The 24,255-nt window shown below is 58.2% G+C and overlaps 1 protein-coding gene across 1 annotated transcript in view; it reads right to left on the bottom strand.

The window, feature by feature from the left end:
• The window catches only part of C16H16orf74 (chromosome 16 C16orf74 homolog), a 30,169-nt gene extending 28,578 nt beyond the window's left edge, over positions 1–1,591 (bottom strand). Inside the window, exon 1 of the mRNA XM_059152576.1 lies at positions 1,389–1,591. The gene's annotated coding sequence lies outside the window, so the exon portion shown is untranslated. The remainder of the gene's footprint in view (positions 1–1,388) is intronic.
• Positions 1,592–24,255: the final 22,664 nt, after the last annotated feature.

Genomic DNA, 24,255 nt, shown 5'->3' with positions numbered 1-24,255 from the left:
CAGGCTCAGGGTTCAAGGCCCGGCCTTGCCACTTACCCGCCCCATGAATTTTACAAGCCTCTGTGTCCTCATCTGTAAAATGGGGACACCACCACTCCTTGGTCAGAGGATGAAAAGGGGCCAGGCAGGTGATAGGGACCACAGGTGCTGGGGATACGTTAGAGAGCATCACTCCATTCCCACGGCCACCGAGGGCAGGTTCCCAGCTCCAGGCCTCCGAGGTGACCTAAACTCCGGCTCAGTGCCCACTGAGTGGCACCCCACAAGCAAGGGAAGGGCTTCCAGGGAGAGGAGATTAGGTGGCGAAGCTTTCAGCCTCCTTGGGGCTTGCGAAGGGATTAAGTCTTTCCATAAATACACCGCAGGCCACCCTCCCGCCCTCCCTCCCAACCAATCATCCATCCATCCATCCATCCATCCATCCATCCATCCATCCATCCGGAACCGGTACCCAGGGTGGGACAAAGAACCCAAGGTGGGTGTGGCCTGGACAGGCGAGGGCATTCCCGACGGTGGGGCAGGAAACCCCAGGGCCTGCCAGTCTAGCTCAGCTTCTCGCAGACTCAGTTTCCCCATCTGTAAGATGGGGTGTTGTGCCACAAAGGCTCCACTCTCTCAGAAGTGCCTCCACCTGCCCTTCCTCCGTGACCCTCCGGCTGCGAAGGCGGTGGGGACTGACTCGCCTCGCGGCTCCACCGCGGCCCAACAGAGGCGCCGAGTCGGCCCGCCCTTGACCCCGCCCCTCACGCGGCCGGGCCGGCGGGTCGCGGGTCTCCAGAGCCGCCCCCGGTTCCGCTGAGCTCAGCCGGCCGGAGAAGTCGCGCGTGCGTTCACACTGGTCGCCCTTTGCGGTTGCAAACCTGCTTTGATGCCCTGGGAGGCCAGGGGGCCCCTAAGTGAGGCGGCTCATGAATAATATAGTTTGAAAGCCTCCGTAGAGGGGAAATGGTTCCTCTCGAGTCCTCCTGCCCCCACCCCGGCCCGGCTCCTTTCCAGCTCTCAGGAATGGCGGTCTGGCCCGTTCCCAAGGAGCTCGTGACAGCGCGGGGCGCCGGGCGGAGAGTGGGGGGCCAGAGGCATCCACGCGCGGACACACCCCCACCGGCCGGGTAAGGCGCAACACAGCCGGGGCTCTGGGCCCAACTTTCCCCAAATCCGCCTCTCGGCGGAAAAGTCCGCGAGAAGTTGGGGGGACGCCCGGGCCCGCGAGGGTGTCCCGCCGCCCCCCGGAACGCCCCGGCCTCCCCGGGCGCGCCCTTCCCGCCGCCGGAACCGGCGGGGCGTGCACGCCGCCGGCTCGGACTCTCGGGGAGCGCGGCGTCCTCTGGAGGGGGTGGGCGGGCCGCGCCGGGCCGGGCGGCGGGGCGCGCGCGGCGCGGGGCACTCACCGCTTGCTGGGGGCTCACTGCGGAGCCGCGCCCGGGGCGCACGGGACCCGCCCGGGCGCAGGCGGCGGCGGCGGCGGCCGGGCTCCGGGGGCCGGGGCGACGAGCCTGCAAGAGAGAGCAGCGGGGGTCATGGCCCGGGCCGGGCAGTGCACGGGGGCCCCCCGCTACGCCCCGGCCGGCGCTCCGGGCCGCCGCCGCGCGCACGCCTCCCGCCGCCCCCGCCCGGCCCCCTTGGGGCGGGGCTGCCAGCGGCCCCGCCCCGCCCGCGGGCGCGGGATTGCTCGGGCCGGGCGCGGGGGCGGAGCAGGCCCGCCCGCCGCCTCCCGGGGACCGTGCCAGGGGCGCGCCCGGCGCCCGCGCCTCCGGCCTCCCGCCTCAGTTTCCTCTCGCCCGGCCTGGCCGGGAGGTGGAGGGTGTGGCCCGGGGAAAGTTCGGGCCCCTCCCCGGGGCTGCCTGCCAGGCTCCCTGAGGCCGTGCACCCCAGCCCTGGTGGGGTGGGAAGGGGCGCCGGGGTTCTCCCATGGTGAGAGGGCCCCATCGCTTGGCTGCGGGGAGGGGAGGCCAGAAGTGGGAGGCCCCACCATCCCGCCATCCGCAGCTCCCTAGCCCTGCCCATGGGGGGGCCCTGGGAACAAGTAAGCAACATGCCCCCACCCCACCCCTCAGTCTTCGGAGAGCGGCGAGGTTTCAGATGGCCTTCGTGATCCGAAGGCAACCTCCTTGGTGTTAGGGTCTGGCCCTCAGCTTCACTTCTGGAGGTCAACCCCGGGTGCACCAAGAGGGGCGTGTGAAGGGACCTCCTGGCCAATGGCCCCGGCTTCAGGTTTTCTTGATGTCCAGTTAGGAGTAACTCTCCAGTTCCTCTCCAGGTGGGTGTGAAGACCTTCTACCCAAACAGGTTTCTTAGGAGGCTTCATGATGAGAGGGTCTCTGACGGTATACCCAGCTAGCTAGGAGGAACAAAACCCCCACTACCGTGGGTTCTTCGTGTCATTGTGAGAAGCCCCTCATGCCCACAAGGTCTCCACACCCTGTGCTGTGTGTAATTCTGGAGGCTTGGAAGGGGAAACTGAGTCACAGAGCAGGACAGTGGCGCTCCCTTGGCAAAGCAGGAGCGGACTGAGTTACAGGAAATAGAGTGAGCACCCTATGTGTGCGCTCTCCCTCTGAGTCATTCCTAAAAATGTTGCAATCTTTTGTATCAAGTCAGGAGTGACAGGTGGAAAATGTGTCATGTCCCCCTTCCCTCCCAAAAGAAGGACAAAAGGGGGCAGGGTTAGGGACAGGATGCTCCTTCCAAGGGTCCCCACTCCCCACCCTCAGAGGGATGGTGGACTGCCCAGGGTCTTGTGTCCTGGCTGTGAGCTGTGGGGCAGGGTTGCTCTGAATCGTCTCCTCTAATGGTGGTGATAGAGGGGGTGGGGAAGGCCCTGGGACAGCAGGCACAGCCCCCAGGTTCTGGTTCTGGCATTGTGGAGGCAGAGAAGTCCTCAGCAGGCAGAACGAATGCTCGGTGCTGGTTGTGAGATCAGCCTGTTTCTGGGCTTCCGCTTCCGCCAGGACAAGTGGGGATTTGTTGTTTCTACACATGCTTTTTGAGCACCTACTCTGTGCTAGACACCCGGGTACCGTGGCGAAAGGGCTGTCACTGACAGTGCCCCCTAGGCACGGGACCCCCATGTCACCACCTGCTCAGGACGGCCCTGCAAGGAGGAGACACTTATTTTGTCCACTTCCCGGAGCCTGGGGGACAGGGATGTCAGAGGTCACCGAGGCAGCGGGCTCGGCAGCCCCAAGCCGGCGGAGGATGGCGGAGGATGGTGGAGCCGCCGTCTCAGGAGCTGGCGGGGAAGGGGGGGGGACTGCCAATGGGAGGCAGCCAGGTGACGACTCTATGGGTTGAGAGGATGAATGGAGGGATGGAAAGAATCCTGTCTAACTCGCTTCCTTCCCCAGGTGTCCTCGGTCCCCTGAGAACAGTGGGGGCTGTGTTTCAAGGTCAGGATTTCTCAGTGTCTGTGCTTGCTGTCCGGGGCTGGCTCATTTGTTGTCGTGGAGGCTGTCCTGGGCACTGTAGGCTACCACAGCCTCCCTGGCCTTCGCCCACTAGAGGCCACTAGTATCCCCTCCCCTCTCCAAGCTGTGACAACTGGTCACTGCCACCTGCCCACTGGGGGGTGCAAGTATTCCAGTGGCTCCCAGTCCTGGCAGCTGGCCCGGATGGGATCACGGGGAGGGGTGGGGTGAAGCTTAACAAGTAAATGAATGAAAATGCAGAGCAAACGCTCAGACCCAGGCTCTCCCCAGGATCCCAACCTAGCCGGAACCAGGGAGAGCCCTGGAATGGGTGTTTTGTAAATGCTCCCAGGTGACTCTGGGGTGCCTGGGTGACTCCGTCAGTGCAGCACCCCACTTGATGTTGGCTCAGGTCATGATCTCAGGGTCATGAGATCGAGTCCTCCATCAGCTCTGTGCTGGGTACAGAGCCTGCTTGAGATTCTCTCCCTCCTCCTCGGCACCTCCCCCTGGCACTCACCTGCGAGCTCAAATTAATTCATTAATTAAAAACTCCCAGGTGGCCTTAATTGGCCGTTCCCACGGAGAACCTCGAATCTAGTGTTCAGAGCCCACATGGCGGACTGGAGACGTGGGGGACACATCAGCCGAGTACAGGGGATGAAACGTGTACAGGTCCTGGTTGGAACAAACGCACTGTGAAAAGGTACGTGTGCGGTAATGTCGGAAAAGGGGCCGCCGTCTGGGTATTAGATAATATTCATAAATTATTACTAATTTGAGCGGATGTGACAGTGGTATCGTCATGCTCTTAAAAGCCTTTCTCTGGGGGGCGCCTGGGGGGCTCAGCCGGCGAAGCGTCTGCCTTCGGCTCAGGTCATGACCCGGTCCGGGATTGCCCAAGGTGGGCTCCCTGCTCAGCGGGGAGCCTGCTTCTCCCTCTGCCCCCTCCCAGCTCGTGCGCTCACTCTCTTTCTTTGTCTCACATACATAAGTAAAATCTTCAAGAAAACAAAAGTGTCCAGGAAAGTTTACCGATGGAAGAGGGCGGGAGGGGAGAGACAGCAATGACGGGAGATGTGGGTGACCGTCGACGTCACGCGGACACTCTCCACCTGGGTGCGTTTGCTTTCCCAACGGAGGGCGCCTGGCTGGCTCAGTTGGTGGATCTTGGGGTCATGAGCCCTAATCCCATGTTGAGTGTAGAGATTACTTAAATAAATAAATCTTGGAAAAAAGACATTTTTCCAAACAAACAAAAACCCCTTTTTGTTTAAAAAAAAGAGAGAGAGAGCCCCCTTGGACATGGTGTTCCTGGGAGCCAAGTGAGGTGACCGCCTCTCTAGGAACTTGGTTTGGGGGTCGGGGTGGGTAATGGGAAGCGGGTGGGTGGGGCCGAGGGGGCTCTGGGAGGAGAGACGGGCTCCGAGGGCTCACCTTGCACCCCCACCTGGCAGCCGGTGAAGACGGGGGTTGGCGGCCGAGACCCTGCAGAGACCAAGCCAGGGTGGCGCAGCATCACCCAGAGCCTTGGGAAGAGGCAGGTGCTGTGGGCCATGTGTGGATTCCTTAGGTGTGGGCTCGGCGGGTCTGTGGGGAACTCAGGCCCCCGACACCTGTCCCCCAAAGCCCTCCCTTCTCGGTGCAGAACCCACTGGTCCGCAGGGGACGTAGAACAGCCACAGGAGCAGAAAAGAGACCCGAGTTGTAAGACAACGTCCTTCTCCTGAAACGTCTCCTTCCCTCCCTGCCCTTGCCCCAAGAGACCCGTCCTGACTTTCAGAGCCCTGAGCAAGTGTCTCTTTGGCTCCTGGACCGGTGTCCTGTCCTGGGCTCCCTGGTGTGCTCGCCGAAGGTCTGTCTGTCTCTGGGAAGTAAGGCCCCAGAGGGCCGGAACCGGGTCTGCTTTGCGGACTGTCCTATCCCCGGCCCAGTGCAGTGCTCCGCACTTCAGAACTGACAGGGTTCGAATGAGTGACTGAGGAACCCAAGTCCTCAGTGAAGAGCAGATGCTGGAGCTCCCCCCGTCCCCCAAGGAAGTCCTCTGCCACAATGCCAAAGAAGGACAGTGGCCTGGGGGAGCGGCAGGGGACAAGATCTCTCTGAGGATGCTGTGCCCAACCCTGTCTCTGTGGCCCGGCTAGCTTGTGTCCCTCCTCTGCTGTCATAAAATGGCAGCTCGAGTGAGAACGGTGGCAGTGGGGACATCGGGCCGCATCAGGAGACAGGGCCAGAGGCAGCAAAGAGGAGAGAGACGTGACGGTCGTCCTGGACACATTCTGGTCCAGGAGAGACACCAGGGCAGGCCCGAGGCTCAGCAGGGGTGAGGAGGGAGCGATGGACATCATTCCCATTCTGGACAGCCTGTGATGGGGCAGCAGGGTGGGCCGGCGGGGCTTCCTGCAGACTGGCCTCCTAGGAGACCCCACGCGTGGTCTATGAAGTGTGGGCCTTCCCGTCACTATGGTCCAACTGTCCTGCTTGCTGGGAGTACCAGCCAGTCCCAGGTGGCTTTGCAGGGATCTGGTCACCTCCAAACAGAGGCGGATCCCCATCAGGTGACAGCCGTCCCAGCCGGTGTCGCGAGGTGCCCGAGAGCCAACCGGCCGAGCCCACGCATCCCACAGAACTGGGAGGAGATACAAAGTGGTTTTGTCTTAAGCCAGTTGGTCTTGGGACATTTTGTTATGCGGCAACAGAGAGCAGAGACAAGCTTCTACCGAGTGACAGACGCGACCTGGACTCCTGCTTTCTGTAAGCTTGGCCTCCGCCTGCTGCAGTTAGATTGATAGATTATCCCAAAGGCCCCAAACAAGGATTCGGCCTGAGAAAACGTACACCTACAACTCGCTTTATCTGCTTGAGTTTCTGGTGCTGGTGCTACTGATATTCGGGGCCGGTGCCCCTCTCCCCACCCTCGTTCTTGCCCCTGCCTGCCGGAGGCGGCCCTCCCAGCTGTGTGTCCTGCCTGCTGTTCCCCTCTGCCTCCGCACGCAGTCTGGGGTCGTCTGGGGGGCTTGCCTCTGAAGGCACCTTCCCAGACATCGGGCCCTGACGTCCCCCTTTACAGATGCAGAAATGGGGTTCGGAGAGGTGGGCTGGGGATGCCCGGCTGGAGAGCGGGAGGCCCGGCCCCCTGCACCAGGACCCTCCAGGACAGAGGGGGCGGCGGGTGGTTCTTTCCATCTGGAGGAGTTTTGTGTGTGTGTGTGCTCGCACGGTGCAGCGGGAAGCTGGACGTGGGGGCCGCGGGAAGGACGGACGGGGCCCCTGGAATTCACCCAGTGGATGGGGGAGTGGATGAGAGTCTCCCTGATGAGGCCATGGCCAGCTGTCAGGCACAGGAGCTAAGCAGCGGGTCTGCAGGAGACGGGTGGGGTGGGCAGTGCTGGCCCCCAGGCCTGCAGGAGGGTCAAACGTGAGGGTGCATGTAAGCCCGCTGTAAACCTGAGAGAACCAGACAAATCCGAGCTAATGCGTGCTTTGTGCTGGCTGCGTGCTGGGCACCATGGTAAGCTGAGTGGCCGTCTGACACAGACACTGTAATCACCCCCACCCTGTCCAGGACAGGGGCTGAGGGTACCAGTACCTCATTCCCCCCAGGTCTTGGGTTGGAGGTGGCAGAGCCTGGGTTTGTGCGTGGCAGTCAGGTGTCCCTCTTTTGCTCTCCATACATGCTGTGGGTGACAGTCACCACGAGGGCACCATCCCCTTCCAACCAGGGACAATCGGGGCTGCCTGTCGGGGATAGGGCAGAAAGCTGGCCTGCGAGAGCCCAGGCGGCCATAGTCCGCAGGCAAAGCAGCACCTGCCAACAGACAGAAAGTCACGAGAAACCATGGCCATGTCCCCAAAATCAGAACCTTCGAGAGACACTGTTATAAAGAGTGGACGAGCTACAGACAGGAAGGACGTATCTGCAAATCGCGTACCTGAGAAAGGACTGAGCATACAAAGAAGCGTTTGGTCTCAGGAACACGGAGCCAGGGAACTCAAGAGCTTATGTTGAAGTTAAAAAATCAAATTCAGGGTGCCTGGGTGGCTCAGTGGGTTAAGCCGCTGCCTTCGGCTCAGGTCATGATCTCAGAGTCCTGGGATCGAGTCCCACATCGGGCTCTCTGTTCAGCAGGGGCCTGCTTCCTTCCCTTCCCCTCTCTCTGCCTGCCTCTCTGCCTGCTGTGATCTCCCTCTGTCAAATAAATAAATAAAATCTTTAAAAAAAAAAAAAATCAAATTCAAAAAAGATTTGAAAAGACAGTCCACCAAAAACACACATACGGATGGGAAGCCCTGGAAAAAAAGTTCAGGGTCATGAGTCGTTAGGGAAAGGCCAGTGAAACCCACGAGGAGGTTTGCCAGGCATGCCGTGACGATAACACAGGGAGACGGCAGATGTCGGATGTTGGTGAGGACGTGCAGGTGATCTGGCCGGACTGCTGGGGACGGGAAACGAGCAGCCACGCTGGAAAACATCTGGGAAGATTCTTAAAAACTGAAACGTTCATCTACCGTAGACCCCACCGACTCCCCCAGAGACCCCAGAGAGGTGGACGAAAGCCTGCATCCACGCAAAGACCCGTGCACGCAGGTTCCCAGAGGCTGTATCCACAGCAGGAACGGGTGGCAACCGCCCAGGCGGCCTCCCAGGGTGGGGGCGGGGCGCGCACAGCGCAGACAGTGGGGGAGGAGGCTCCCGCTCCCACCACAAGGCACGTGAACTTCAGAACCGCGATGCCCGGTGCGAGGGGCCAGACAGGAAAGGGCTCCGGTTGCCCGTGTCCCTTCACCTGAGCGTGCGGAACAGGCAGGTGTGCAGACAGGACCCAGACTGGGCTGGGCTGAGAATGGGGAGGGGGGCCGCCGGGCCGGTAGGGCTGGGCGCTGACTGACGGTTATGGGACCGCATGCCGGGACAGGTGACTTCTCTGGCATGTAAGTGACGCCTCGTTACCTGTAATGCCACAAGGACACGGAAGCACCTCGGAAGAGGCAGCACCCCGCTCCCCTGGGAACGTGGGGCCTGGAATGACCAGGCGGCCAGCAGGTTTGAGAATGGGGTTGGGCTCTGAGGCTTTTGAAAGAGCCCCCCCCCGCAGGGTGGAGAGGGGAGGCCGGGGCCCTCACACCAGCGGGCAGGAGGCAAGGGGCCAGAGAGTGGGCCCTAGGAGGACAGGCCGGAGGGTCGGGAGGGAGGAAGGGGAGTGGAAGGACGGCGGGGGGGGTGCTGCAGGCCGGAGGCCGGAGCGCTGCCCAGCACCCTGGGGAGTCTGCGGAGGACAGTCCCTCTGACGAGGACTCGGGCGCCAGGGACACTTGTGGGATTGGCCTCGAGTCTGCTGTTGCCCACACTCTAGCCACGCTCATTCTCTCATCCCTTACTGCGCGTCGCCCAAGTGGCCGTCCCTCTGACAGGTGCCGGCGGCCTGGGGAACAAGGAAGCCAGTGGGGAGAGCTCCGCCATGACGGTGGCTCGCGTGATGGGGGGCACAGGAGCCACGTTCACGGGAGGAGGGGCGGATGGCAGGGTCCAGGGACAAGGCAAGAAGGTGTTCTGACGGAAGGTGGCAGGGGCAGGGCGCCAGCCCCGCCTCGAAGGCCGTCAGAAGCCCCAGGGAGGCGCTGAGGGGCTGAGGGCAGCAGAGCTGTGGCCAGAGGTCGGAGAGGCCAGACCCCGTGGGGGCCTGGGCGTGTGTCCTGGAGGATGGCGTTCCTGACAATGGAGGGTGCGGCTGGGGACTGGACGGGTCAGGGAGGCGTGCGGGAGGGCGGGCTGCGCTGGGCCGCGGGGAGGCCCAGGACTGAGGAGCGGGTGCGGGGAGGAAGGGCCCAGTAAGCACGACCAGTACAGTCCCTCTGCCGCCACAGCAGAGACCCACTCTTCACGTCTGTCCGGTGCCGAGGACCAGGGGTGCCCCGCCCTTTCACTCGCAGGGTCGGGGGACGTGGCTCTGCCTGTGTCTGGCCGAGCTCCAGGTGCCTGGAGGGACTTTAAAGGGACTTTCTTTAAAGGCCGGGGACCCTCTCCACGTCACACCCTTAGTCCCTTTTGAAACCGAAAGTGGAGAACGGATGACTCAGTCCAAAGGTTCAATGTAAAAAAGAAACCAAACCCCATAGGTTCTAACACACAGAAAAAGCTGTGAAATAGAGGGTCAGAAAAGTTCACTTGTGGCTCTGTCGGTTAAGCTTTTGCCTTCTATTCTGGTCCTGGTTCCGGGGTCCCGGGATCGAGCCCTGTGGTGGGTTCCCTGCTTGGTGGGGAGCCTGCTTCTCCCTCTGCCCCTCACCCCACTCCTGTGCGCCCTCACTCTCTCTCTCTCCAGTAAGTAAATAAAATCTTAAAAAAACAAAACCAAACCCAACCTCCGGGGCCAATGGTGTTCGATGGTGGGTGTGCGGGAGATTTTCATCAGTACGCTGGGCTCTGGGGTGAAACCTCATCAAGCGGGAGATTTGGAGGCCCCAACCCGGGCTGGGGTTGAGGTCCTGAGTGTGGAGAGACAGACGGGGGCGTCCCTGGATGGGGGGGCAGGGACAGGATCGGTGGCCAGTGGATGGGGAGACAGAGGGGGCGTCCCCGGGTGCGGGACGGGCGTGGGATCGGTGGCCGGTGGCCGGGTGAGGACAGAAGCGTCAAGGACAGCTCCCCGTCTTGGGCCTCCTCCAGCCCATAGGTGAGTTTGCTTTGTTGAACTGATTTTGATTTTGCCAGATTCAGGCAAACAGCAGGTCTGGGAACCATCTGGAAGACAGCAGGACGGCGCGTTGCCAGCTGCAGAGAACTGTTGCTCCTGACCGACACCGGCGTTCGTGCACCAGTGTGCGCTGGCGAGGACAGTAAGGCCGCACGTTTGCGGGCACATCTGGGGCCCTCGCCCGCCCGCACCCCAAAGCCCTGTGCCGAAGACCACGCAGGGGCCAGAGGTGAGGTCCAGGCCCTAGTTTACACGCACGTGAGTAAGTTCGGCTTTTCCAGCTCAGCGGGGTCAGGGTCACATCAACGGGGATCTAGACGGGCTGGGGGACAGAGTGAGGTCAGGGAAGGACGTGGCCGGCGGCCGGCCCGATACAGCAGGAGCTGATGGAGACTCTGGCAGCAGAGGAGGAGAGCGGAGAACTCTGGAAAGCAGACTGGGGCCCAGAAAATGTGGCCACTGGGGACAGCAGAAGGACAGACTTCCATGCTCATGGGGCCTGAGGGTGTCGCCATTCAGCTTTCCAGCCTTGGACCTAATGGTCACCATTTGTCATAGAGAAAAGGATCAATGTCCTTGGTAAATATCTCCCACGTAAAACCATTAAAATATGTGTGAGCACTGTGTCCACCGGGGTAGCAGGCAGTCCCCTGAAAGTTCAAGGGACATAGATTTCTTCCCAAAGATTCCAGATGGGTGAGGTTTCTGCACATCTTTGGAAGGAGGGGGAATCCCTGACAATTCAGAGCAGGCCCCACATCGCTCAGGGGTAACTGCAGGGAGCCCAGAGCTGGAAGCCGTAGGGCTCTTTGTTCAAGACCCCCTGGCTCTGTCCCTCCACCGGCAGCTTCAAAGTTAACCTTTTCAGGGCATCAAAGTGGCCCCATGGAGGGCAGGGCCTGGGCACCGGGCCTAGGGGCATTCTTTTTCCGTGAGGTCTTGGGCAGGCAGAGCAGCTGGCTTGCAACCCTCCACAGTGTGGTCCTGGCCTCCTGTGGGCTTGGGAACAGTGCCAGCAGGGTAGGGCTGTCACATGGCCCGGCTGCTTGGGGGAGACTGGCCCAGCGGAGCCCAGGCTGCTCACCCAGGCAGTGGGGTCTCCTGGGGCCCGCTCCGCTCTTCCCGGGGGCAGGAGGGGCAGGGGGTAAGGGAGCGCTCTCAGGGAAGGACCCAGCCTCTGCACCGTGTGAGCACCTGGGGGCTTGGCTACAGACAGTATCTGATTCGGTGCACTCATTCCTCAGCCTCGCCTGGGCGCCTGCAGCGCGGAGGGCTGGCCCCTCTCTCGGACACCCCGACAGCTCATTTACAGCAGAGCTGCCATCTGCAGGTCTCCCAGCGCCTTCTCAGGAGCAGTAAAAGAGACACAGGCGACATCTGTCTGAAGGACCCATTTCACTTAAGCCGGTTTATCAGAAAACGACCCTCTCACCGCGATCCACAAACTACTAATCAGGGGCTTTACTCTCTTTCTGTACTCGGTCTTCCAAAGCTGGAATGTATTTAACACTTAAAGTGCGTCTCCGTTCAGAGCAGTCACATTTTGGGGACGCCTGGGTGGCTCAGTCGCTTAAGCATCCGACCCTTGATCTCAGCTCAGGTCTTGATCTCGGGGCCATGAGTTCAAGCCCCGTGCTGGGATCCATGCCAAGCGTGGAGTCTACTTAAAAAAAAAAAAAAAAAAAGAACAGCCACATTTTAAGTCCTTGGGAGCCACACGTGGCTGCCAGTTGCTGTGTCGGACAGCACAGATCTAGAGCTACAACAAATCGTGACACCGGTGAGGGGCTCACGGCCCAGTGGCATTGTGGCAGGGGTGGGGGGCGGAGGGATATAAAGATCCCATTATGTAGATCAGAGCTGGGAGGTGCTACAGGTTGCCAGGGTAGAGATGGTCAGTCTAGAGTGTCCTATGTGGGCTCAGGAGACAGGGTTTCTGGTCCTTGCTCTGTCCATTGGTAATGATGCCTGGCCCCTGGCAAGCTGCAGGTGCTGGCCAGCATTTAACCACTGGACCACAGGGGGATGCCACTGCGTGCCCGCCTGGCAGACAACTGGGAAGAGCTGGTTCTGGCTGGAGCGCTGAGAACGCTTCCTTACTCATATCTGGGGGGCTCGTCCCCTGCCGCCCAGCCACTGCCCTGGGGGACCTGTGTCCTGGGAGACCCACACGAGCCGGCAGGAGCAGGCAGGCGTGAAGGTGTTCACTTAGCACCGCGGGTGAAACTGTGACCCTGGAGTTGCTGTCTGTCAGAAGAATGAATAGACAGTCTGCGGCACATTATGGTCGTTCACGAAAGACCTGTTCATCTGATGGGCGGTTGCACGGCGGCTGGGGGGAAGGACCAGACCTGGGGGTGTCTGCGCGGGAAATACTCGAAGGCTTACTGAGCGGGGAGACGCCAACTGGGATGGTGGGGTGTTGACCGGGCCACTTTGGCAAGACAAGCTCACACGGCGACGCGAGCGGGCTCCGGGGAAGGACGCCCCCCAGCCTCAGAGGAGCGGGTGAGTCCCACAGGGGAGAGGAGGTCAGAGGAGCCTTAGCTCGACGTTTTAACTCTTAACAAATTCAGCAGTGACAGACGGCAAGAGGCTCCTATGTGCTGAGTACAAGAGTGCACGAGAGCGTGCTCCCCGTAGCTCAGGTATTTCATAATAAAGAACTGAAGCCCTCTGAACTAGAGAGGGAATTGAAGAGCGGCCTTGTGAAGGTCACCCGTCCTCCCTGTGCTTTCGTCTCCACACCTCCAAGAGGCTGCGAGTCCCCGTGTCCCCGAGCTCCGGTGGCATAAACCTGTGGCCGCGTCTCCACGACCAGAACGTGAATCAACAGGCCGCGAATGTCCATCGAATGCTTGCTGTGTGCCCGGCACTAAGGAACCGGGCTAGGGCCCTCTGGGTGGCTCAGCCGGGTGAGCGGCCGACTCCTGGTTTCGGCTCAGGTCCGGATCTCAGGGTGCCGGCATCGGGCCCCGTGCCGGGGCCGTGTGCTTAAGGATTCTCTCCCTCTGCTCCTCCCCGTGCCCTCGCTCACCTGCACGCTGTCCCTCTAATAAATAAATCAATCTTTAAAAAAACGACCTGGCCGAAGGACGAGAACATTGTACAGAGGAGGACACCAGGCGGGCCCACGGTATTGGCTGGTCCCCGCGGACCGGGATTCGAGCTCAGCCTGCCACTGTCAGGCTGGGCTTTGTCCCCCTCCCCCGCCCCATATGCTGCCTCTCATCAGCACTGATTTACTTTCCTTTTCCAGAGACTGAAACCATTTTTCAGGTTTGCGGGTGCCCAGGTGTGCCCCAGGCTGGGGTCCCCGGCTAAGCCCTGGAGCAGCAGGTGGTGCTGGCTCTGACTGCGGATGACTCTCCCCGGAACGGACGAACCCGCCTAGAGACCGGAGAGCCACCCACGGACTTTAGGGGCCCTCCAAGCACACTGAGTTGAAAGGTGTGCACCAAGTTAACACCAGGTTAAACGCTGCTGAGGACGTGGCCACCAGCAACCTCACCTGTATGTCCCCAGCCATAAGAATACTCAGCGGGATGAGGGTGTGCACAGAAGGTCCTGGGTCCACCTGCAAGGTGCCCTGGGACCCCGGAGAGCTGCTCACGCCCTTGGAAGGTCTGGCTGTCTTCACTGGGGTGGGCAGGGAATCACCGTTCCCTGCAGCCTTTTTTTTAAAAAGATTTTATTTGACAGAGAGACACAGCGAGAGAGGGAACACCAGCAGGGAGAGAGGGAGAGGGAGAAGCAGGCTTCCCGCTGAGCAGAGAGCCCAATGTGGGGCTCGAACCCAGGACCCCGGGATCATGACCTGAGCTGAAGGCAGACACTTAATGACTGAGCCACCCAGGTGCCCCTCCCTGCCACCTCAAGACGAAACTTGGAAGGCTTGGAGGTCCCCTCCTGGGCAGCGGGCTCTCTACCCACCAAGCCTCCATGCAAACAGGGAGCATCGTCTTCCTTCCGGGGCACAGTCAGCTGACAGAGAGAGGAAAATAAACTTTCTTTTCTGCCTGCCACTGAACTGCGGATTGCCCGCTTCCTTCTCGGGCACAACTCTCTGTAATCTTTTCTTTAAAAAAACAAAACAAAACAAAACCCAAAACCCAGGGGTGTATATATATGGCTTCTGCTATGAGAAAATAAAAACACAGGTTTAAAAATTCATGAGAAGAGCTCCAGGAAAGTGCCTGGCACACTGCTCAGCACCGGAAGGTGGTGTTAAATACTGATGGGAAGTTGCAGAGTGAGGAAGAGGGGCCCTCTCCAAAACCTGGAGAGGTCTGGAGATGGGGCAAGGGGGCGAGGCTGTGTTTCCCTCCAGGCCCCTTGCAAGGCCCCCAGCAGCAGCTCCCTTACCTCTAGGAGAAAAGATCAGTGGCCGTATTGCATCTCAGGCTGGGGACAGCAGCTTGCTCTTCTGGGATGGCCATCTGGGCTATGGCTGCTCCCTGTCCCCTGCTGGCCTGGCCCTCTCCTGACTCTGCCCATTTGGACTAAATGCCTGGACTTTGCAGAGAAGGGAAATTATTTTTAAGCTCAGACCTTCCAGTGGCCCCCGTGACTTTCGGAAGCTTACTCTGTGCAATTAATCCCTGGCTCATATCCCCAGTTCCTGGCTTTGAGGATAGAGGGATGGACCGACTGGAGATAGAACCCATGTGGCGAAGGGAATCAAAACCATGGTGGGGGAAGGGTGGGGGGGGGTGGCGGATGTCACCATTTCTGAAAGGTTCTCCTGGGAAGGTGGCTTTGGGACTCTAGTGGGGCCCTGGGGGCTGAAACTGGGGTTAGCAGGGGACTGGTTTATGTATAACAGAGGGGGAAATTTCTGGCAGTCAGAAGTGGGGTGAGTTGCCTCAAGGCCCAGGGAGTGCCTGAGTCTGGGTATATCAACCACACTGGTTCACGAAGGTTGACCCCATGACGTGCCAGCCCAGAAGGGAGGGTTTCTCCTCGTGAGCAGCCTGCCTGTGGGCCTGCACTTGGAAATGGGCCACACAGAGCTCAGGGAGGAAGTGCAGAACACAGCCGGCAGCGGGAGGGGGACCTGGATGTGGGGTGGGAGATGGTGGCGGGCTCCAAGGGTGGCCACCGGAGATGCTGGGTAGGTAGTGCCAGGGCGAGAGAGCAATCTGATTCTGGCCTGGGGGCTTTGACCCGAAACAGGCCAGGGTAGAGAGCAGATGAGTGCGTGGAAACACAGAGCTCCAAGGACATCACACATGGCCCCCAGCTGTGGCCAGTGGTGGTGAAGACCAGCCTGGCTGAGCGCAGGGATGTCCAGGAAGCCGTGGCCAAGGACAAGCCGAGGTTGCTTGCTCAGGCCTGCGGGACGCCGAACCCACCTGCCATGCCAGTTCTGGGAAGGTAGTGAGTAGTCGTGTCTTTTCCCAGTGCGCTTCCCAGGCTGCCACTTAGCTGAGCCGTTTGGAGTGTGAATGGAGGCATCACCACAAGCTCTGAGCCCCTAGGAGGAGAGCGTTCCTGGAATGCTATGAGCCCGGGAGCCGGAGGCAGTGGAGTGGCTGGCGGGGGGTGGGAGGGCTGTTGCGGGGAGGCCGGGTGCTCCCTTTCGGCAGCCCAGGGCCCAGACCCCAGCCCTACGCTGAGAAACACAGAGGCAGATCGGTCTGGAGAGGGGCCAGCCGGAGGGTCTTCTGGTCCCCATGGGAAGCCTCAGTGTTCGAGGAGCCGTGACTCAGTCCAGGCAGGCCCCGAGGGGGCTGTGGACGCCTTGGTGACGTTCCCTTCCTAGAGCTCCTTTAGTGGCCCCGCAATCCTTTTTTTTTCTTTAAAGATTTTATTTATGGGGCGCCTGGGTGGCTCACTCGGCTAAGCAACGGCCTTCAGCTCAGGTCATGATCCAGGCGTCCTGGGAACGAGCCCCCTGCTCAGCGGGGCGCCGCTTCTCCCCTCCCTCTGCCGCTCTCCCCGCTGTACTCTCCCTCTCAGTCAAAAAAATAAGTAAAATCTTAACAAAAGATTTTACGTATGTATGTATGTATGTACGTATTTATGAGAGAAAGAGTGACCCTGGGGTCAGGACCCGAGCCGAAGGGAGCCACTTAGCTGACGGAGCCCCTCAGGCGCCCCGGGGTGGTGGGGGGCCCTGCGGTGCCGGTGCCTCCGCAAACGGCGAGCTGGGTTGGGCCTCCTCGGGTGGAGATGCCGCCGGTGGCCGAGCTTGGGCTCTGCTCCTTCTCCGCGCTCCCCGCCACGCTTCAGGCCACATCAGGCATAACAGAGCTGACCTGGGGGACAGGAGCTGACGCAGAGTCGGACCCCAGGCCTCGGGGGTAAGTGAGGGAGCCCCGAGGCGCCTCTGGAGCGGGAGGGACACGGCCTTGGGGCAGTGCTCCAGACTGGTCCAGACTTCCGGGATTCTGTCTTCTCCAGGACGCCGCCAGCACGGGCCGGGGGCCCACAGGATGCAGGGGGGGTGGCTACCGCCCAGACTCGGTCGGGCCTGGAGGGTCATCCAACCCAGCCTCGGCCTCCTCGGCCCTCGTGACCTCGGCTGGGGTGGAAGTCCCTGTCCTAGGAGCTGCGGATGGCGGCGGCAGCGGAGGCCCGGCCAACGGCCCAGCGAGCTAACCGGCGACCAGATACTCCTGCACGGGCGCGTGGCCGGAAGGAGGCCCTGTGTTTGGGGCTCCTGTGTCCTGTCAGCGGCTGGGTGGCTGGGTGGCCAGGCCCCCAGGAAAGGCCCTGTGGCTGCACCTCCTCTTTTTTAGCTGACGGGGAGGTTTTGCCTGCCCTGGGGCAATGGAATTTTCTTTCTTTCTTTTTTTTTTTAAATTTTTGAAAAATTTTATTTATTTATTTGACAGACAGAGATCACAAGCAGGCAGAGAGGCAGGCAGAGAGAGAGGGGGAAGCAGGCTCCCTGCTGAGCAGAGAGCCCAATGCGGGGTTCCATCCCAGGACCCTGAGACTATGACCTGAGCCGAAGGCACAGGCTTTAACCCACTGAGCCACCCAGGCGCCCCAGCACTAGAAGTTTCTCCCTAAAGAAAGCTAAATGTGCCACCTCTCAAACACTTCTCCTGGTCCTGGGAGGGCACGGGGTGGGGGTGGTGGAGGTGAGCCACAATGTGGCTGTCAGCCTGGGGTGCTCCTTCCCCGGTGACTCAGCAAACCAGAGGTTGGGCTGAGCTGTGTGGGGTGCTGCAGAGGTCTTGCCCCAGCTGATGGCTCTGGGGGATCGGGGACAATAAATGACAAGATTGATTCAGCTCAGGCTTAGCTGGTGTCCCTCCCTCTCCTCTCCAAATTAACCCAAGGACATTGAGACAGAAAGCCAGGCTCTGCTGGGGGTGGGGGGGGCTTGTCTGAGATGCATTTTTTCCAGGCTTCTTCCCTTCAGCATTTCGGGGGGTCTGGAGTGGGTCTGGGTGCCCCAGGGTTCAGCAAGCTGGAGCGGTTGCTGGCAGCTTCTTGGGAGATAAAAGGCCAGGTGGGAGGGGGCAGGAAGAGATCCCACATTTTCTCTCACCACAAGGAGCTTCTTGGTCACCAGCAGAGGGAAACTGCACAAAAGAATGCTTCCTTTTCCTGACTCACCAATGCCTGCCTTGCTTCTCTGGGCCCAAACTCTTGGGGCTGCCCCCTCCTTGCACCCTGCTCAGGGGGGCATCCCCCAGGGACATGTCTCTCTGCCCGTGGCTTCCACCTTCCCCAGAGGGTTGGCTCTGGAAGGGAGGGGTCCGGAGAAGGGAACCCGAGGCCCTGCCTGCGTGGGGCCTGTCTGAACGGTGGGCTGCTTGGGAGACGCATTGGCAGGGAAGCCATGGGATCCCTTGCTGAGAGGGAGAAAATACGCAGCTGAGTCCTAACTTACTTTTGGGGTCCTGGGCTTTTCCCCATCTGCTTCACTCTCCCGGTCCCCAACTGAAACACACTCGCCTCTTCTCTGCATCCAGCCTCCCTGAATTCACCTGGGACCAGCCCTGCCTCAGTTTCCCCCTGCCCAGGCGTGAGCAGTGAGCAGATGCGTGGGCTGGGTCTGCAGGTGCGGCAGCCCACGTGGATCGCCACGCTCCCGTGATTGTGGAGATCGTCATCCCTCCTGGATAACCCCGCAGAGCGTGGACGAACAGTGCCTTCCTCCTGGGGCTCCAGCCAGCACAGAGCCTGCTCATAAAGGCGCTCCAGGTCTCTGGGACTGTCCAGGAGCTGCAGTGAAAACTGCCTCTTAGCACAGAAGTAATTTAGCAGAGAGCCTGACCACGGGGCAGCCATTTTACCAGCAGGATCTGCAAATGACTTTGAGCTCCTCAGAAGGCAGGCGCTGGGTAAATCCCAGGCATTCTAGGTGATTAAAAGAACAATCCCACTCTGGGAAGACCAGCTCGGAGCTGCGGGGCAGGACGAGGTGGGAGGCCGCACAAGCAGTCTTCCTTGAAGATCTGCAGAGGCAGACGTCCTAGGTCGGGAGGAGAAACCCAGCCGAGGCCCCACACTCTGTCATTGCCGCTCCCCGTTTGCCTGGGTGACGTGTTAAAGCCGAGTCTTGAGTGTATGTAACCCCAGGACGGAAGAAGCGGGAGGTGGCTGTGTCTTTGGAGGGCTTCTGACCTCTAGCTTGCCCTGGGACAGCCAGGGGAACTGACCTGTGCACTGCTAGAGGGTTCTGCTTCCTGACGTTTTCTTCCCATTAAGAGACAGGCTCTCGTGCTTTCAATTTGCTTCTTGGTGACACTGGTTGAGCACATTTTCACAGGCTTACTGGCCCCCTCGGGATCTTCTTTTGGGAAGTGCCTGATCAGTCTGGGTTGTCAAACTATTTTAAAAAACTGATCTGTAATTTTTAGCGTATATGGACGCATATATTAACTTTTTTTGTGTGGCGACTGTATTATATATATCTTCTCCTGGGGCTTCCCTTTTCACTGCCCTGATGATGATTTTGGAACAGAAATTCTTGACTTCAATGTAGCACAACTGACTTATATGTCCTGTTTAAACAGGTTTGCCAAGCCCAGGTCAGAAGTTATTTTTCTGTGACCTCCTGGGAGCTGTATTATTTTGCTTTTCATATTTAGACCAATAATCTGGGAGACACCGGTCTACACCACGGAAATGTCTAAAATGAAGTTGTGACAACAGCTCGTGTTGGTGAAACGGGACTGCTTCCACACTGCGGACAGGCTGCTTGACAGGCAGAACATTCTAGAAGGCAGCAGGCACGCACCGATGCCAGGTTCGCCGCTACGCGTGATCTGAGAGACACGTGCACCCACATGTGTGAAAGGCCCACACGGGAGTGTCAGCAGCCATGTCTGTATCAGGAAGTGTGGAAGGACCCAAATGTCCCTCAACAGGGAAATGCATCTACAGTTCCTCGATACTGTTATTTACACAGAAATGGGTGAAAACTGCCGCACACGACGATGTGAGTGGATCTCAGACACAATCAGAATACGTGCAGTCAACTTGCGTTCCCGCCAAGCTCAAAATCCAGGCAGCCCTCATCCCCGGCGCGGGCATGAGGGACGGACTCCTGGGTGTCCGTAAGGTTCTAAAGAGTCTCTCTCTCTGTGTGTATCTATATATATATATTTAAAGATTTTATTTATTTGACAGAGACACAAGCAGGCAGAGTGATGCAGGACTCGATCCCACGACGCTGAGATCGTGACCTGACTTGAGCTGAAGGCAGGCACTTAACTGACTGAGCCCCCAGGCGTCCTCTATAGATCTCTCTTTCTATATATTTTTAAGATTTTATTTATCTGATAAAGGGTGGGAGCAGGGGAAGGAGCAGAGGGAGAGGGACAAGTGGACTCTGCGTAGACTGCAGAGCCCGATGTGGGGTTCAAACCCACCACGCCGAGATCATGAACTGGACTTGACCTGAAATCAAGAGTCAGACGCTCAACTGACTGAGCCATGGCTGCCCCCAAGAGACTACGTTTTGAGGGGTGCCTGGGTGGCTCGGTTGGTTGAGCATCTGCTTTCGCCTCAGGTCCTGATCCCAGGGCCGTGGGATGGAGGCCCCCATCAGTCTCCCTGCTCGGTGGGGAGCCTGCTTCTCCCTCTGCCTTTCCCACTCTCTCTCTCTCTGTCAAATGAAAAAAAAAATCTGAAAAGAAAAAAAAAAAGAGAGAGACTATGTTTTGAGCTTGGTGGTGGTTACAGGAGCCTGTCTACTTCTTTCACTTAGTGAAAATACGCCGAGCCCCACGTTTGTGAGCTGTACTCTTTTCTGTATACGCTGTACTTCAATAGACGTCACGTTGAAACAAAAAACTCTTGCCAAGGATGTCTGAGGTAGGGATAGAGAAAATTTAGCACACGAATGTAAGTGGGCAATGGACGGGTTCCGGAAGGGAAGTGTTTAAGTAGTCCGGAAAGTCTGAATTACAATCTTGTAAAGGTGTTTCACGGCATATCTCTTTCAATAAGTTTATATCTAGGGCTTCAGAATCCCAAACTACAGAGCTCTGACATCAAGGGAGAGGTGATTAGAAGGCTACTCAGAAAATGATGAGACTTCAGAGGCGTTTGCTTTCTCGGCTTGTCCCTTTTTTGTTTGAGTTGTTGTACAGCAGGTCTCTGTGGGCGTGTCATGATCCGCGGGGACCAGGACAGGGTTCCTGGGGCACAGGCTATGCAGCTGCCTCCTGAAGCGGGAAGCGCAGGCCCGATTCAAGACCAAACTTGGAAAATTAAACACGTGTAAGACACTTCAGAGGGCAGAAGTGGAAGACACTGACCTTGCTCTACCATGCTGGGTCTCAGGCTCTGAGCTTGTTCAAACGCTGGGAGTCTGGCATCAATCTGTTTTGTAGTGCTCAAAGGGGACGTGCACATTTTGTGTGTTCTGTGTGCAGCACATTTTAAAAGAGAAAAAAATCAAAGCACCTCCTGCTGCGACGGAGTTCACTCAGGAGCCCTGCTCAGCCAGCCTGAGCCCCGTGGAGCGGTGACGCTCTCAGCGGCTGTCCTCTCCATTGAGCAGTTTCAGAGGTCAGCCACATGGTCCTGTGCCTCAGGCCCTGGCTGTCTGGGTACCGATGCATGAACTGCTGCATTCCTGGGGATCTGAAATTCTTCTCTATAAAGCACATGTTTTGGTCAGAGACTAGGGTTTTAAAACCGTGGCCTGAATCTACTGGCTAAAAATGTCAGCTTCTGGGCTCAGAATCGCAATGAATTAGGATGCTTGCGGTTGGGGCGCCTGGTGGCTCAGTGGGTGAAGTGTCTGCCTTCAGCTCAGGTCATGATCCTGGGGTCCTGGGATCGGGGGACCCCACATCATCAGGCTCCCTGCTCAGCGGGGAGTCTACTTCTCCCTCTGCCCCTCCCCTCTGCTTATGCTAGCTCTCTCAAATAAATAAAATCCTTAAAAAAAAAAGAAAAAAAGAATGCTTGGGGCCTGGGGCCGGGGATCTGCACACATTTCCTAATATTTTACACGTTCTACCTCTTAAAAGCTCCTTTAAGATTCTTTTTATCTCAATATCCAGAACATTACAGACGCCCAGGTGATCTCTGCAGATCAGACTGCTTTCTACCCAGCCTTTGCGGAGGGGAGGGGGGCGGGAGGATGGTGGAAGGGAGTGATTACATTTCTTCCTGATTTTCTGCTGGGAGCAAACGCTGACATCACAGCCAGGAGGAAAATGTTAACCCCGGGGCTGGGGCAGGAAGTGGAGGGGAACTGGGAAAGGGCTCTCCCAGCGGAGCGGCCGCACCTGAAGCTCTTGCCTCCCCTCCCCTTCCGGGTTGCAGAGATGGAAGCTGTGGTTGTCTTTTGAGAAGATGCTTTGATTCCTTCACTCCGTCATTCAGCGACCGTGCACTGGATGTCTACTAGAAGCAAGCACTTCCTTCCTTCTCGGTCTGGCCTGGAATGGTTACAAAATTAGCCGCGAAGAACTCCCTCCAGCCGAGCCCTAGCGCCTCCCGCCCGAGCGCGAGTGCGGGCGTTCTTCCCTGGGCTCTTCAGGCCGTTCCTGCAGACAAGCATTATCGCCTCCTGTTTCAGACCAGACACGAGAGACAACGCGCTCACGGCCGCAGAGCTGAGGCGGTGACGCCAGGGTTCACACCTGGCCCCGGCACACCGCACAGCTCCTCCCATCAGGGACCCGCCGGTCGCTGCATTTTGGAGTTACCGGAGAAGCGGGGAGGAGGTACCGCTGCAGGCTACAGGAAGAATCCCCTTTTTGAGAAAACCCAGTGCTGAGAAATGGGCAACTCTTCTTCAGGAATGAGGCCTCTATGGAGCGGGGGACCCAGAGGGCACTGAATCCTGTCCACCTTGGGCTTCCCTGGACCCCCAGTGCCAGAGGTGCACCCAGGGCCCTTGGCAAACTGGCCAGTGTCCTGCCTTGGGACAGACTCCCCGGCGACTGTGGGCCGGGCCAGGCCAGGAGCCTTGCCACGGAACTTCACCAGCATTCTGAAATGCTGCTACTTATGGGCTTATTAGTGGTGTCTGGAACGTTGTTTGGACAGCACTGAGCAGAGGACATTATTCTGCTTTGCAAGGCAACACAAGTTCGGGCCAAAGGTGTCCTCCAGTCCCATTCAAGTGAATGCTCTGACCTGACCTGCTTTGAAAGCAGAAGACCAAGCACACAATTCTGCACCGTTCTGAAGCTGACGAGGTCTTGTATTCTACGGAAGAATCCTCGGATTGCACGGCAAGGAAACGTCGACCCCACGATGTTCATCCTTAAGGAAAAAAAGCATCCTTGGAAGATAGCTATTTATTCTAAGAAATGGCAAAGCCGATCACATTTTGCATCCCATTCAAAAGATCTCTTACGCATTTTAAGAAGAAACAAGTCAGAATCATGAAGATAAAAATACTCGCGTTAGCCCCCGGGTTCTGAAGCACACGGAAGTGAAGTCAGATTACTGCGCTGTCTATCTCAGAGCTGGTGGGGGGGCACAGCCATTTTCTGCCAGGCCTTCTCCTGAATTGGGAGAAAACAATCCTATGTTTAAGAGGCACTGAGTTGATGGAAAGCCTCAGGAAAGCCAGATGAGTAAAACAGAAGTCTACCTTTAGCCTCAACTCTCTTGACTGAAACGGCTAAAACGTCCACAAGGTACAGAGACTGATGCTGGTGACGACTTTTCTGGCGTCTTATCTACCACGATGTTATGAAAGAGCAACTGGGGTGAGACGGATACAGCACCGAGGAGGGGCAGTTTTAGAAGCCAGTATTTTTCTTTTGTACCTAGGAGTCACCATATGCGGGAATAATGGGCTTCCCAGGTATATCCAAGAAATACGCTGTTCAACCAAGGCTAATTACACGAGAACTTTCTACACCAAGGTGGCTTGAAAATACCAGATCCCCGGAATTCGGACTTGGAAATTTAAATTGCTCAAGAGATCTTCAAGTTGTTTTCCATTCTAAATCAACCTAATTTAATTGGAAGGAGCCAGGCTGATTTCCCCCTAGCAAGCAAGCTGCTTTTGTCCTGCGGGAAGTTCTCGGAGACTTTCCACTTTCAGTGTCCTTCCTTCTTAAAGGCCACGGTGATTAGAAATGGAAATGACATTTACATCCGTTAATAATTCATCTGTTCCTCTCATTTCTTACTGGGTGGGGGTCGTGGAAGAGACCAGGCCCACCTAAATGATGTGAAGCATGTGGCTAGCTCTGAGGGGTAGTTCTACACCCCCACCCCGCCCCATCCCTTCGAGTCAAGTGCGAAAGAACTACTTAGGAATACACGTTGTGCCAGTTCTTTAAGTCTTTTCTATCAAAAGGCAGAGAATGACTATGCATGTGCAGCTACGTGGCAGATTCTCACGTTCATCCCTGGGAGGGAAACAAGAAGCTGGTTCTCAAGGCCAGGGAGCCCGAGGGCCCCGAGACCCCAGAGCGAGGCCCTGGAGGTGAGCGGGAGGGAGCCCCGGCTGGCTTCCTCTGTTTTCACAAGGATATAGGAGGTGGCATCCGCGCTTTGGAAATCTGGTTTTTTTTTTTAAGGATACATTCTTCCTTTTGGAATATTTAACACACGTTCTTCTGAAAACATACGCCTGACTCAGCCACAGAAAGGGGGGCCTGGGTCTAGGCCGAAATCCGAACCGGAGGGCAGCACAACGCTCCTGGAAAGCGTGTGGGAAAAGCAAGCACAAGCGTTGCGGGGAGAGGTGAAAATGCGGGAAAAGCAGT

Source organism: Mustela lutreola, chromosome 16 (genome assembly GCF_030435805.1).
Source record: "Mustela lutreola isolate mMusLut2 chromosome 16, mMusLut2.pri, whole genome shotgun sequence".
Classification (NCBI taxonomy): Eukaryota; Metazoa; Chordata; class Mammalia; order Carnivora; family Mustelidae; genus Mustela; species Mustela lutreola.
This window is presented reverse-complemented; position numbering and strand designations above follow the sequence as displayed.